At 34.2% G+C, this 16,409-nt stretch overlaps 1 long non-coding RNA gene across 4 annotated transcripts; it reads right to left on the reverse strand.

The window, feature by feature from the left end:
• Positions 1–1,761: 1,761 nt before the first annotated feature.
• Positions 1,762–16,072, reverse strand: LOC139893161 (uncharacterized). 4 transcript variants are annotated; one of them, XR_011774369.1, is made up of 8 exons: positions 15,788–16,071; positions 15,666–15,701; positions 4,877–4,972; positions 4,601–4,648; positions 4,390–4,473; positions 3,948–4,310; positions 3,322–3,406; positions 1,762–2,292 (listed from the first exon to the last, which is right to left on the reverse strand). It is a non-coding gene; the product is annotated as an uncharacterized lncRNA (long non-coding RNA). The 4 variants fall into 4 exon arrangements; XR_011774370.1 differs by having other exon boundaries at positions 3,039–3,406; positions 15,666–16,072; XR_011774367.1 differs by having other exon boundaries at positions 15,666–16,071.
• Positions 16,073–16,409: the final 337 nt, after the last annotated feature.

Here is a 16,409-nt window from a genome sequence, read left to right on the forward strand (position 1 = left end):
CGTACTTGACCCGCTTCCGACGAGCCGCCTCAACCACAGCACGTCCAGGGACAAAGTCAGAAAGCCCAGACTGTGTCAAAGGAGAAGACCCTGTTAAGTCAACACAGACATCGCGACCACAATCCCATGAATAAAGTAACACATCTGCAGGTCTGAGGGCCCTGCCGTTCCCTCCAGACAACCCAATGTCAACCTCCTTTCTCGCAGAAATCCCAGATCGATAACAAACATCAACAAGGGAATCCCGAACAATATTATGTCGATGCTTAATACCCACCATACCAGCACAAGACACCGCGTGATCCCCGAAAATATCCCCGGTAAAAACCCTTGAACAGGCAGAGCATGCCGTCGAGATAGAGAACAATGGAACACCTAACCGGTAGCACAACACACATCGGTAAGTCTTTGAGTTCATCGTCTGACCCAACCCCAAAATAGGGACTGCCCTTAGCCAAGCAGAGGTGTGAACACCCTGCTGTGATTTCCATAAGGCCGATTGTCGGGGAGATAACGAAAAAGTGGATTCTGCAGAAGCGGTAACCTTTGTGAAATAAACATCTGCCAATTTCTTCATGAGTATTGGGGCAGCGACCTCACTCGGATTACCTAAAATATCAAACCCAACCGTATTATTAAACAGACCCAATGCATCTTCAAAAGCATGACCAAGACCAACAATACCCGCATGACGTAGGAGCTTGGTCTGCAACCCAGCAGACTGTAACCGAGAAGCCAGAAAAGCATAATGACGAACATCTCCCGCAGAATAAACACCAAGCCCTCCAAATGCAAATGGCAAGGTGGCAAGCCGCCACTGCCAATCACCAAACCCAGGCCCTGAAGCAGTAACAATACGCTCCAAGGAAGATCGAAGGGCTCCATCGAAAGCGCGTTGAGCCGCCTCTAATATACTAGGAGGACAAGTACGCAAGGTAAAGTAAAGTTTAGAAACTCCCGTACATGCCCTAAGCAACAACAACTCACACTGAGGATCATCAAGCTTAGCAACCTTATCCATAAGCGCAATGGACTTGGTCACCCTTAGCATCACCAGTTCACTACTACTATTATTATTATTATTATTATTATTATTATTATTATTATTATTATTATTATTATTATTATTATTATTATTATTATTATTATTATTATTATTATTATTAACTAGCTTAAGACCCGCGAATTCGCGGGCTTAGACAATAAACTTTTCATTTATAAAAAATTATTTAGGTCCTGTAAAAATTGGTTAGAAACTATGTATATTAAACAATTTGACAGCAAAGAATGTAGTTAAATAAAAATGAAGTTTATATATATTAAAATAAAAGTAAAGTTCCAATGGGTAAAAAAGAATTGTAACACACTAACACCAAATGCGTAAATCGGTCCAGTATTATTTTATCATAGGATGGTAATAGTTTTTAATTATTTCAAACTGTGACGACTTTCCCATAGATCATTCAATGCAAGAAAACGTTTGAAGTGGTCATTTAGTGTAATTACTAAAGCAACTATACTACTCTTTAAATATACTTCGCATATCCGTTAAACTCCTTTGACGCAATTGAGTTCCTTAATTATATCTTATATATACTAACCGATAATGGCTTAAAAACAAAAAATTACAAATTAACATTGGACTTTAAGTCATTCTGGATGTTTGTATGTACATTAATATTAATAGGACCATTAAAACAGGTATATTACTAAAGTTAAGAAGACATTATATAGCTAGTGTTTTCAAAATTGGTCATGCTTTATTTCCAGTGAGAGAATTCAAAAGAATGCAAATAAGTAAACAGGTCAAATGAGATCTGATCCAAGCCACCAAAGCGTATTTGTAAGGGACAAAAAATCCTAAACAAATTACTACAAATTCTGTAACCATAGTTCACAATGCAGCACAATAATCACTTAAAACTCCATTATTTAAAAAAAGTTGTTTCCGATCACCAGACCCTTTAGAGAAGTTTGACCTATCTTAACTCATTACCCAACCAACCGAATGTTGCCCGATTTCCTAGCTCTAAGTCCATTTCATTGCAATTAAACAATTATCGTGAAACTTTAACATGTAAAATTCTTCTCCTGGTTTTAAAGTCGGAAAGTGGAAACTCTATCTTCCTATCAATACGACCAGGCCGGAGCAACGCTGAGTCAAGACTTTCAATTCTATCTGTGGCCAAGATCACTTTAACATCAACTCTTGAATCAAATCCATCCAGCTAGTTCAATAACTCTAACATGATTCTTTGAATTTCACATTCACCACCCGAGCGAGCGTCGTACCTGCATAAAGAACATGGTCAGGCATCGTTTCTGTAACAAAGGCTGTAATTTTTGGAACAACTCAGGGACACTCCCAACCAAATTTCGAAAACAAATTTGAGGCATATGAGTACCAGTTTGCAACACACTTGTCTTGGCCACCTGTGACACAAAGGCCAACAGAAAGCCGAGACGAACATCACCAAATGCCTCATGTGGCGACCCATCAGCCGACAAACAATCACTATTACTACTTGTTTTTGTCTTTTTATTATTTGGCATTATGTCCATTAATATTATTACATGATTACTAAATCGAAGCCAATTTTTAAAAGGAACAAATGATCACAACTTCACATCACTAATGCATAATACGTCACAAAACCCACAATTACCACAGAATAGAAAACAAAACAAAAAAGAGGAAATAACACAAAAAGAAGTGGAATGCAGTAGACATAATAGAAATACATAATATATTGATATTTGAATGATATAATTACGATTAAAGTGAAATAATGTTCACTTCCAAAATAAGTGGGAGTTTAATAACATAGTATTAGACATACCATTAGAAGAAACCAATATCTTATTTTTTTAAGTTGTGTGAAACATAGGACCGCACCAACCTATAAGTAACTCATAGTTGATGCATCACCTTCTTAATATGAATTTCACGGCGACATGAAAACATTAAACTTTTAAATTGTAGAGTTAAATTGTAGAAGTTGAAGAATACACATGATTATAAGAAACTGGTAACGTACCTTAACGTCGCCAGTTTTTTAAGTTGTGTGAAACATAGGACCGCACCAACCTATAAGTAACTCATAGTTGATGCATCACCTTCTTAATATGAATTTCACGGCGACATGAAAACATTAAACTTTTAAATTGTAGAGTTAAATTGTAGAAGTTGAAGAATACACATGATTATAAGAAACTGGTAACGTACCTTAACGTCGCCACTAATGGAAGCCCTTTTGTACCACAACAATTACAATAAGTTCTTTTTTTAGCTAATGTATTTGCTAAAAAGGAAGTACCAACCTTATGATACATCTTGAAGCACTTGTAAAGCTTCAGTTTGTCATCTAGAGACTTCAGCGGTGACCCAGTTGGTGATCGCCCTTACCTGAATGATGACACAAACAGAATGCACAACTCAGTTTCATAATAAACTAAATATACAACACTCATGTTCAGTTTTATATCGAACAGTATAATTTAGTAAAGTAACATATAAAATTATGTAATAGTATATGACAATAATATATCAAAATTTTTTGAATATATCTTTTGGGTCAACCGCAACCAACCAGTACGTTTTGCGCTGTTACTCCACCCATTTGCGTTTTAGTTCTAGAAATGAAAGCTACCTTTAGTCTTCCGATACTTCCAATGATCAAAAAGTATCTCAAAGTCCAAAAGCATAAAACCGCCTAACTACTCTTCATGAAAAAGAAACGACTTATTTTGGAAAAATTAAATATTTTGTAATTGTGATTTACGTACTAATTGACGGTTCATGTTGATACGTATATAATACAATGGTTTTGAAAACATGTTCCGGAACAACAAAGTTCTTTTTAAACTTTATCATAAAGTATCCACTTTCACCCCTTACCCAGCCCAACTCGCCCATTTAGCCACCTCTAGGTAGAATAATTAAGCACCTCATGATGAACCGAAATAAAGAGCTCATCTTCTCCCTCGTAGGTGCCCTCATCATCCAGACTTGTCTGATTGTCATTAATGAAGTCCCAATTTTCCGAGTTATCGTGTCCATCACCATTAATTTTGTTGTCATCATAAGCTTCACAATCTAGTTCTACATACGTTTGGCAGGAAGGTATTTGCTGGTCGTCTATTATCTTCATCAAACATATTGACTATATGCTTGAGAGTTTGTGTGATTTCAAGTTTCTTTTAGAAGTTTGATACCGTTTGTTCAATACACTCCGTATAAGGGAAAATGGAAACATGAACTTTTGCGGGAGTAGCAAAAGCAATAACCACAAGAGAAAAGCGATAAACAACTGAAAAAAACGCATAGTTAATCATCAAGAAGACGACGAAGTAGAAAGTTAAACTTACATAAGATACTGAAAACAATACCGGTGGAGGTCGGAAATCGATAGCAACACATGTATAAGCAACTATATAGTGCCGGCAAACAATCTTGTAATTAATGCGAAACACCTGAAAGAAAAATCATGAACATGCTCAACAAAATTCAAAAGGCGTAAAAGCAACCTAAAAAATTTCAAACCCATAATCAGTGATAACAATACAGGAAGCATAAGAATGTAATGATCGCAAGAAATACCAAAGGCAAACTACAAGCTTCAACTTCAATCAAAATAACCACGGAAACCTAAAATTTAAGCAAATACCGGTTAACATAAACGATCAATGCATAAAAAAACACATTACCCGAAGCAATCGAAAACAAAATCAAAAAAGAAATCTTAGCTGAGAACAAAGTAACAATCACAAAAGATTAACGCACCGAATCAGCACTTTGTAATAAAATTAACATCATATCATAATAAATATCGAAAATTACAATAATAAATATATGTAAGCTTAATTTTAATAGTACCTCATAAAGATGATTGCAAAATTGGACCTAATTCATCTGCCTCTTTAAGTTCCCTTTGAATATATTGAGCTGGTAACTTCCAACTCCCTACATTATCTGTCATTTAAACAAAGTTACTAAGTCTAACTGTAACCACATATTTTGAATTATAAACACATGTATGCCCTAATATATCAAAATCACTTAAAAAGCCTTCAAAATATAAAAATAAAAATATATGTAAATTATGAATTACCAAACAAAAATCACAATTACACAACACAACATTGAAAATTTTATAGCTAGTGTAATAATGATATCGGTAAAAAATAAAATACAAACTATTATTATTTTTTTTATTCTTGTTTTTATCTTCACATGTAACAACCCGAGTTTTTCCGTTAAAACTTCCGTTAAATACTTGACGATCGTTAGTTAAATCATACAATTTTCATACGCCAATTTTTTTTTTCCAGAATAGTTAACAGTGGCTATGTGAAACTTTTTCGTATTTAAAGTAATTAAATGCGTACTTGATCCTTAGTGGATTACTTGAATTAATATGTTATATTAATTAGTGAACTTAATTCGGTTGACGAATTAAACTAGAAATGATACGATTAAAGTTAATCGCCTAGAAAACTTTTCAGTTAACGGAACTCAGAAAAACGATAGAATAATTATTTTTAATAATTATTGAACTTATGAAAGAAATTTAATTTATTATTTACTTAATGAATTAAACACAGTGATTTTGTTTCAACGACTAGTTAAAGTTCCGGAGATTCGGTACGGTTAATGGCACTCGAAACGAACCACGCGCGAACGAGCTTTTACATAAAACGAGCCCGAGACCCGAGCCCGAGGACACATGGCCATGACCTCATACCTCATCATCCTTGGTCCCATGAGTAGCCAATGCATGTTGACTATTAGTTTAGGCCCATGTTTGTTGACTTTTGGTTGTTTAGGACACTAACTATATTCTCTTAATTTCTAAGTAACAAGAGAACATGTCCCATTCTTTTTCCTATCATTCTTGCTCCATGATTGCAGCCCCATACACACCAAATAATCTCATACCTTCATCCCTACAATTCTCCATCAAGTTTTGATCTCTTGTTTTTGCTTCTTTGATCAATATTGTTGCTTGCATCGTTCTCTACGCGTTTGTATAAACGATTTTGTGATCAAAGGTATAAACACATAAACTCTAATCTCTAAAATCAGATTTTTATTAAGGTTTTATGGATTAGGTTGTGTATTGCTCAAGTCTTGATGTTTGATGAATACTAGATGCGATAAATTGCTCGTCTTGATTGTTTTATGCGAAAACCGAATTTGTATTTGATGTGTACAGTAATTTTAATTTTTCAATTGTATGATATTATATTATAATTAGATTCCTTGCGAAAAACTATTGATTTTAGGCTTTGGATTCTCTTGATTTCATTTCCGGATGATCAAGTTATGGCCAATTGAAATTAACGTTGTGTTTTTGTGATTGATCAGAAATATGGGTTTGATAGACCAAGAATTGAATTGTGAAATTTATACCATTGGGTAGTTAATTTAAAAACACTCAGTTTACACTAGGATATCATGTCGTTTGCTTATGTAAAACCCGAGATATGCTTGAATTAGTGTAAAAGTAGTTTTATACATCACTTGCATGAAAACGACCTTGTATGATAAAATGTGTTAGCTTCTGTGATTAAAGCTTTGCATATTTGAAATATACACAAAAAGTACTTCATCTTTCATGTAGATATCATAGGCTAATTGTATATAGATCTTCGGCTAATCGTGTGCGAATGTGACTAGCGAAACTAGAATCGAATCTGTAAATTGCTCTATGTTTTATACTCTGTGGATTGTGTTTATTGAATGAGAATGTAAGCTTCTGGAATATGAATTTTAACATGATATGTGACTTATTGTTAGTTTATGTCAATCTCTGAAACCTTATGCATTGGGCACAATAGGGCCATACTTTATGTAAATTCTGATTTGAGCTGAAAAACTGAATGTTCAATTTGCATGAATAAACTGTACAAATTGGCTAAACCAAAATTGCTCGATTTTTGATATGTGTTAGTTTAACTTGTTTTTGAACTATGGACACTGGTCTTGTATCGATTTCATGTTCCTAACTCCGGTTATAGCTAAAACCAAATCAGTGCGCGGTCAGAAACTGACTTGGTGAACCCCAAATGTACCCCTTCTGATTCCTGACTTTTAATTATCGTATGAGACCCTGGCCGGACTTTTTGGAATCAATTTTGAGTATACTTATGATCTGGAGTTTGCCATGTTTACTTGAATTTTGTACTATGAGATAATATGCTAAGTTTGCTACATGTACATGAACTTTGTGCACAACGATAAACTGAAATTGTGAAATTGACCAATTATGATCTAAAACGTGTTGTTTGACTTAGGTTTAATATGTTGACCAACATTTGACATGAACCTACTGATTTTGACTTTAGTTGACTACTTTGACCAAGTTTGACTTTCGGTTTGACTTCGGTTGACTTTGTTTGACTTGCATGAATTAGTTGACTGTATGTTGACTTCTACTTTGAAACGCGTCGATTCGAGCAATAAGACAACTTATACTATGAAACCACACTTGTTTAAGACATATTTATTGACCAACCTAAATACATATACTTAGGTTGCATTACTCGGCTATAAACCGTACAAGTAAATTGTCCACTTTTCAATCCGAGCTTTATTCAAAGGTGAGTCTACAGTCCCGCTTTTTACATGTTTTTAGGGATGAGAATACACGCTATTATACTTACATTATCAAATGCTTTTTGTATTGACACGAGTACTATATCTACATATTGAGTTTGTACACAAAGCCTCTAGCTTGAATACTTTAAATACCATCGGTGTAGGCACAATTTAGATGGACGGATCCGTTAGGTTGACAACCTCACCCGCTATAAAAACTGTGGTGCATTTACTTTGAACATAATACATTCGTACAAGTGTATAACATTTTTATGAGGTAAAGGCAGGTATAGTGGATTCTATACTTGGGTCATTGCTAGTATTCAGGTGCTCATAGATTATGCAAACATTTCGCAACTTGGAGTTATACTTGTAAAATCTCGTGGTCAAGGAAACTAAACTATATTTCTGATAAATGTTTTTTTCAGATACTATACAACGTTATTTAAAACTGTGGTTTACGAACAAATGAGATAAAACTTGACATGGTATTGTCTACGAATATTTGAAACTTGACATGGTATTGTCTACAAATGATTGAAACTTGACATGGTAGTGCCAACAAACTTTTGAAATGGGACACGGAGTTATCTAACTTTTAACATTGAACCTTGGTGGTCTTCCACTAATAACCGTTTTCGAAATGTATTTCTTAAACATACTGTATTGTTTACCTAAAACCTGTAGATTTACTCAACATTGTTGTTGATCCGTTTTGAGTGATTTATTCTCAGGTATTAATTGCTTCCGCTGTAGAATATTGCTGTTACGTAGAAGTCAAGCCAAGCACTGGGACCAGAGTTAACATTCCGTTAAAGGGATTTTTGACGGGGTGTTAAAGATGGTATCAGAGCTTTGGCTATAGAGAACTAGGATACATTAGTGTGTCTAATCGTAGGGCGCATTAGTGAAGTCTAGTCTATAGTCGTGTGTCTTGGATGACTTTTATACACCATACATGCACTATTTGCTTCACAATACGACATGTAGGGCTACACATTACATCACGTACATATACACCCTATACCAATATGATATGGACTTGAACTAAACGTTATACTACGAATCACATACGTACACGCAACGCGAGATTTAACTAAATTAAGTTGATTACGCCATCTTGAACTTATGGAGTTATGTCGAATGGAAATGTGAGATAGCGTAATGTAATGACCGGGATTACATTACGGTAACTCATATAGAAGTTCCGACATCGCAAAATAAGGAATTGGGAGCGATTCAAGTAGGTTACTTGGATAAATACCGTTTAGAACATAAACCGTTTAATTTCAAATATGAGTAGAAATTTACACCGTACGATTTAATTGTTATTATAACCTATAAGGAGCGTGTAGTCACGTCACAATTCGTCACTACCCGACACTGTCCGTCACCCCTGATTTCTACTTGGCACTACGAAGACACTGCCTGGACATACTCATCATCTTATACCACTACCCCTTGCTATTTATCGTTGGTTACTACTACTCAACGCCGCCTCTCACCACTAGTCGCAACCGATCACTACTTCTCACTGCTTATCATTTTTGATCCACCGACATCTTACTGCAATTATTGTACCAATTACATATAGGCTAATCCTGTCGCTATCATACTTATTATATTAGATTTTGTCTGATATATTTCCTAAATTTCCTCCGTAAATTACGGAAATCTTTTTGCTATATACACGTATTCAAGGAGACAAACATAGCATCCAACACTCAATTCATATCAAACCCTATTCCAAACACATAATATGGATTTCTCATCTGATTCCTCGAGCTCCATGGACAGTGTAACCGGAACGAACGAACCTATTAGCCATCATCTTTTCTGGATGAATTGGGGGTGGGTTCGTAGTCGACTTAATCAATGGAGGCGAGAAGAAGGCGATCCCTTCCACCAACCGAATTCACCTCTTGTTGAAGAACCTGAAGCACTTACCGGCGAACCAATCCGGAATACCATTTTCACCCTCATTTCCAGGATATCCCGCCACGAATATCTAATATCCAGAATTCTAGATCTTATTCATCCACTTGTCCGAACCGCCAATCATCCCGGAATAGTAGAAGAAGTCAACGAGCTTCGCGCTCGAGTAGTGGCTTTGGAGAATATGGTGCGAAATCTAAGAGCATCAGCAGCATAGCCAGCACCACCAGTACCATCAACATCACCACCAATAGCATCAGCTTCATCAATAACAACATCCGCATCCCACACCTCAACATCACACTCGGTACTTCGGATATCAACATCATACACCCCATAGATACCAAGGAATATTAGTAATTGTGAGTTAAGATGTATTGACTCATTCTTCCTGGAAAAAAAAATTATATATGTATACTTTATATATATATATGGTTTGGAATAATAATAAATCTTTTCGTACTAAACTATTACGTGTGAATCTTAACTAGTATGTACTACTTGGTTAAATCATATCACTAATATGCTATGATGTACATCCTTCGTTAATGACTTAACAATCATTAATCACTGCTTCAGCACAATAAACTCCATTTCATAATAAACTAAGTGTATTATTCAAATACATGTTTGATTTTTCACTTCTATTTTCGATGTACTCGAAACTTTCTAGAAAACATTATTCGTGCCTTGTAAATTTCACAAGAACTTCACGAGCATCAATATCATATACCGAGGTATATCAATAAACAATGAACGATGAAATATTGATTCATAACTTCATTAGCAAAATATTTCGCGATAATTATGAAATCTCTAAGGTTTTGGAGATTATCTTCAACCGTAAATCAAATGAGTTTAATATTATATTAACTCATTAAATCCATGATTACATCTGAAGAATATATACGAATATATATCTTCATAAAGATTGTAATTAAAAACTCCTCTGTACAAACTGTAAATTGTAAAAATATTTAACGGGTAGGTAAAACCCGAGAAATATTTATATCTCACATTAATATGTTACATTATACATTCTTCAAATTCTGATTCAATAATCAGTAACTATACTAATTACACTCACAAGATATGTGTATCCGTTCACTAAAGAACAACTACTATATATTCTGATTTTGACTTATCAGAATCTAAGTAAAGCTTTAGCAAGTGTTATCTTCCTAAAGATCACTACATTCATGAATTATATTCATTTGTATTCTATGATGAATTATCACATCAAACCATCGAAATTATCATTCATTACTTTTGAAATCAACAACGCCTATTCGTCAACCATTAGATCCGTTAATGATTACAATCAACGTTTAATCATCTAAAAATAAAATCTCTTGAAACCATCTCGGATTGATAACCAACGATTCAGATTCGTTTACCTTGAGAATGCTGACGAAGCAGCAAAAGCTATAGATGGTCTTAATGGCCAAAAGTTTGATGATAAAGAATAACGTATTGAAAAAGGCTCAGATTTGGAACTGAAAAATGGATTGAGCTAACCATGAAGGAGACCAAGGACAAATACAAGGACCAAACCCTATATTCAAAGAATCCAGGTAATTCTGGATCCGATGACATCTTTAGAGAATATCTTGCTCCGAAGTCATGCTGAATTTCTAATGGAAGATGATGATTCACAGACCTTACAATCATCATGAACCATGTTACATAACTCTTTCATTCTATTTAACTTCTAAACATATCAAGGAAATATATTTCTTGATGATTCGGTCTTTTTTGGATATTCTGGTAATTTGACAAATCAAATTGTGCTATTACCTTTCCTTTCTACTTTGTATATTATGATCATTCGAAACTCCATACCTACGAATTCTGGACACTTGCTTGATTTAAAGTCGAGAAGAGAAAACAAGGTGAAAACGGATACTATGACGATGAACAGCGAATGTTTCTGCATTATCACTAGCCATTGATCTGTATTATTTGACCATGTATAGAAGAACAAGTTGAAGATCTTCTTGGATAAAAAGCATGAGTCTTCGAAAAATAGGTCAGAATATAAAAGACAACAAACATGGAAGATCATAAACCATTTATATCAATAAGTATTGAAAAATAGAGGAGTGGTAGAATTAAAAATACTGTCACCCCTAGAGCATTATAGAAGAACAGAGATTCTTCTGGTGGTAGACTAAAAAGAAGAATGACTGTATACACAGTCAAAATCGTAACGAAAATCAAGAGCGGATGAAGCATCTTCACAAAATTTTCGAAAATAGAATTTTGAAAGTAAGAAGATTGAGGTTGAGAAAATAAGGACGCAGAGATGATTAATTTATATCAAAACTTTTTACCATAGCAACGCGTCAGCCGATTAAGATAATCGTATTAAATCAAAAAGAAAAGGATTCTAATTTCCTTAATTACCGGATCCAAATCTCACAGATTTCAAACGATTATATTCAAATCCCTTAAATTTAGGAGATTCAATAGTGATCACATCGAAAAGTCAAGGCGGACAACTATTACTTCAATACCTCCGTTAGTGACATATTCAGTCATATTTTTACACGTAACCGAATCATTTCATTCATATTCTTGATGATAAGAAATTCTATACACTTAACTCGTATTCATTACGAAACCGAACGTACCTTAGAAGTCCATCCGTATAGAGATCTCGAAAGATTATTTAATTTTATCATATTATTTGACGAAACACTCGTATATGACCAAATTCTTTTATTAAAAGAATGTATGAAGGCTTACGTCTGGAAAGACAAACTATTCAAGCCAAGTATAAACTTTATTTGTAAACTTAGTTATAGAATTCAAGCTCACGTTGAAACGTGGATTTCTAATGATACGAAAATATTTTATTTTCATCAATAACTGCCATCATCCAAATTTTGGGACGAAATTTTCAATAACAGGTGGGTAATGTAACAACCCGAGTTTTTCCGTTAAAACTTCCGTTAAATACTTGACGATCGTTAGTTAAATCATACAATTTTCATACGCCAATTTTTTTTCCAGAATAGTTAACAGTGGCTATGTGAAACTTTTTCGTATTTAAAGTAATTAAATGCGTACTTGATCCTTAGTGGATTACTTGAATTAATATGTTATATTAATTAGTGAACTTAATTCGGTTGACGAATTAAACTAGAAATGATACGATTAAAGTTAATCGCCTAGAAAACTTTTCAGTTAACGGAACTCAGAAAAACGATAGAATAATTATTCTTAATAATTATTGAACTTATGAAAGAAATTTAATTTATTATTTACTTAATGAATTAAACACGGTGATTTTGTTTCAACGACTAGTTAACGTTCTGGAGATTCGGTACGGTTAATGGCACTCGAAACGAACCACACGCGAACGAGCTTTTACACAAAACGAGCCCGAGACCCAAGCCCGAGGCCACATGGCCATGACCTCATACCTCATCATCCTTGGTCCCATGAGTAGCCAATGCATGTTGACTATTAGTTTAGGCCCATGTTTGTTGACTTTTGGTTGTTTAGGACACTAACTATATTCTCTTAATTTCTAAGTAACAAGAGAACATGTCCCATTCTTTTTCCTATCATTCTTGCTCCATGATTGGAGCCCCATACACACCAAATAATCCCATACCTTCATCCCTACAATTCTCCATCAAGTTTTGATCTCTTGTTTTTGCTTCTTTGATCAATATTGTTGCTTGCATCGTTCTCTACGCGTTTGTATAAACGATTTTGTGATCAAAGGTATAAACACATAAACTCTAATCTCTAAAATCAGATTTTTATTAAGGTTTTATGGATTAGGTTGTCTATTGCTCAAGTCTTGATGTTTGATGAATACTAGATGCGATAAATTGCTCGTCTTGATTGTTTTATGCGAAAATCGAATTTGTATTTGATGTGTACAGTAATTTTAATTTTTCAATTGTATGATATTATATTATAATTAGATTCCTTGCGAAAAACTATTGATTTTAGGCTTTGGATTCGCTTGATTTCATTTCCGGATGATCAAGTTATGGCCAATTGAAATTAACGTTGTGTTTTTGTGATTGATCAGAAATATGGGTTTGATAGACCACGAATTGGATTGTGAAATTTATACCATTGGATATTTAATTTAAAAACACTCAGTTTACACTAGGATATCATGTCGTTTGCTTATGTAAATCACGAGATATGCTTGAATTAGTGTAAAAGTAGTTTTATACATCACTTGCATGAAAATGACCTTGTATGATAAAATGTGTTAGCTTCTGTGATTAAAGCTTTGCATATTTGAAATCTACACAAAAAGTAATTCATCTTTCATGTAGATATCATAGGCTAATTGTATATATAGATCTTCGGCTAATCGCGTGCGAATGTGACTAGCGAAACTAGAATCGAATCTGTAAATTGCTCTCTGTTTTATACTCTGTGGATTGTGTTTATTGAATGAGCATGTAAGCTTCTGGAATATGAATTTTAACATGATATGTGACTTATTGTTAGTTTATGTCAATCTCTGAAACCTTATGCATTGGGCAAAATAGGGCCATACTTTATGTAAATTCTGATTTGAGCTGAAAAACTGAATGTTCAATTTTCATGAATAAACTGTACAAATTGGCTAAACCAAAATTGCTCGATTTTTGATATGTGTTAGTTTAACTTGTTTTTGAACTATGGCCACTGGTCTTGTATCGATTTCATGTTCCTAACTCCGGTTATAGCTAAAACCAAATCAGTGCGCGGTCAGAAACTGACTTGGTGAACCCCAAATGTACCCCATCTGATTCCTGACTTTTAATTATCGTATGAGACCCTGGCCAGACTTTTTGGAATCGATTTTGAGTATACTTATGATCTGGAGTTTGCCATGTTTACTTGAATTTTGTACTATGAGATAATATGCTAAGTTTGCTACATGTACATGAACTTTGTGCACAACGATAAACTGAAATTGTGAAATTGACCAATTATGATCTAAAACGTGTTGTTTGACTTAGGTTTGATATTTTGACCAACATTTGACATGAACCTACTGATTTTGACTTTAGTTGACTACTTTGACCAAGTTTGACTTTCGGTTTGACTTCGGTTGACTTTGTTTGACTTGCATGAATTAGTTGACTGTATGTTGACTTCTACTTTGAAACGCGTCGATTCGAGCAATAAGACAACTTATACTATGAAACCACACTTGTTTAAGACATATTTATTGAACAACCTAAAAACATATACTTAGGTTGCATTACTCGGCTATAAACCGTACAAGTAAATTGTCCACTTTTCAATCCGAGCTTTATTCAAAGGTGAGTCTACAGTCCCGCTTTTTACATGTTTTCAGGGATGAGAATACATGCTATTATACTTACATTATCAAATGTTTTTTGTATTGACACGAGTACTATATCTACATATTGAGTTTGTACACAAAGCCTCTAGCTTGAATACTTTAAATACCATCGGTGTAGGCACAATTTAGATGGACGGATCCGTTAGGTTGACAACCTCACCCGCTATAAAAACTGTGGTGCATTTACTTTGAACATAATACATTCGTACAAGTGTATAACATTTTTATGAGGTAAAGGCAGGTATAGTGGATTCTATACTTGGGTCATTGCTAGTATTCAGGTGCTCATAGATTATGCAAACGTTTCGCAACTTGGAGTTGTACTTGTAAAATCTCGTGGTCAAGGAAACTAAACTATATTTCTGATAACTGTTTTTTTCAGATACTATACAACGTTATTTAAAACTGTGGTTTACGAACAAATGAGATAAAACTTGACATGGTATTGTCTACGAATATTTGAAACTTGACATGGTATTGTCTACAAATGATTGAAACTTGACATGGTAGTGCCAACAAACTTTTGAAATGGGACACGGAGTTGTCTAACTTTTAACATTGAACCTTGGTGGTCTTCCATTAATAACCGTTTTCGAAATGTATTTCTTAAACATACTGTATTGTTTACCTAAAACCTGTAGATTTACTCAACATTGTTGTTGATCCGTTTTGAGTGTTTTATTCTCAGGTATTAATTGCTTCCGCTGTAGAATATTGCTGTTATGTAGAAGTCAAGCCAAGCACTGGGACCAGAGTTAACATTCCGTTAAAGGGATTTTTGACGGGGTGTTAAATCACCTGACATTATTTGTGAGGTGGTTGTCATACGGCCACCTGCAAAGCAATCTCATACAATAAAAAGTATGAATGAAAGCTAATTCAAAAGTAATATGACACAATTGACTGTTGTTGATACAAACCCTATTTTAACGATTGGAAAGAAGGAGATTGTAATATGTAAGGAGGAGATTGACTGTTGTTGAATTCTGGCCAAGTTGTATCATCTTCAGATCCATCATTCCTTGGAACATCGCTGATCAATCAAGTGAAATCGACGAAATTGAATACGAAATTCTTTTCGATCGGTCGATTAGGCAGAGGAAACTGAAGAATTAGAAGGTATAATTGAAATCTAGGGTTTGGTTAGATCAATGTTTATGTGAATTTTAGTATTACGGAGTATCTATTTTTTGATTATTTGAAGGGTAATTTAGTCATCAAACAACTAATCAATGTGATTATGAGGTCATAATGTTGATTAGAAAATTTGGATGGTGTAGATTATAGTTGTTAATGACAATAAAAGAATAGGATTAGTGGTTTGAATTTGAGATGATCTATTTTTAACTTTGTTATTATAATATAAAGAGATAAGATTAATATTATTATTAATCTTATTATTATTATTAATTAGTATTATACACAAAATACTACGACGAGGTCATGAGCGTGTCACTTTCAAAATGGGTTTCGAGCGGGATAGAGCTAAGGAAATTATGGGTTATAATTATGGAGGTTATGGGTAATATTCGCAAGTCAAAC

The sequence above is a fragment of the Rutidosis leptorrhynchoides genome, chromosome 2 (genome assembly GCF_046630445.1).
Source record: "Rutidosis leptorrhynchoides isolate AG116_Rl617_1_P2 chromosome 2, CSIRO_AGI_Rlap_v1, whole genome shotgun sequence".
Classification (NCBI taxonomy): Eukaryota; Viridiplantae; Streptophyta; class Magnoliopsida; order Asterales; family Asteraceae; genus Rutidosis; species Rutidosis leptorrhynchoides.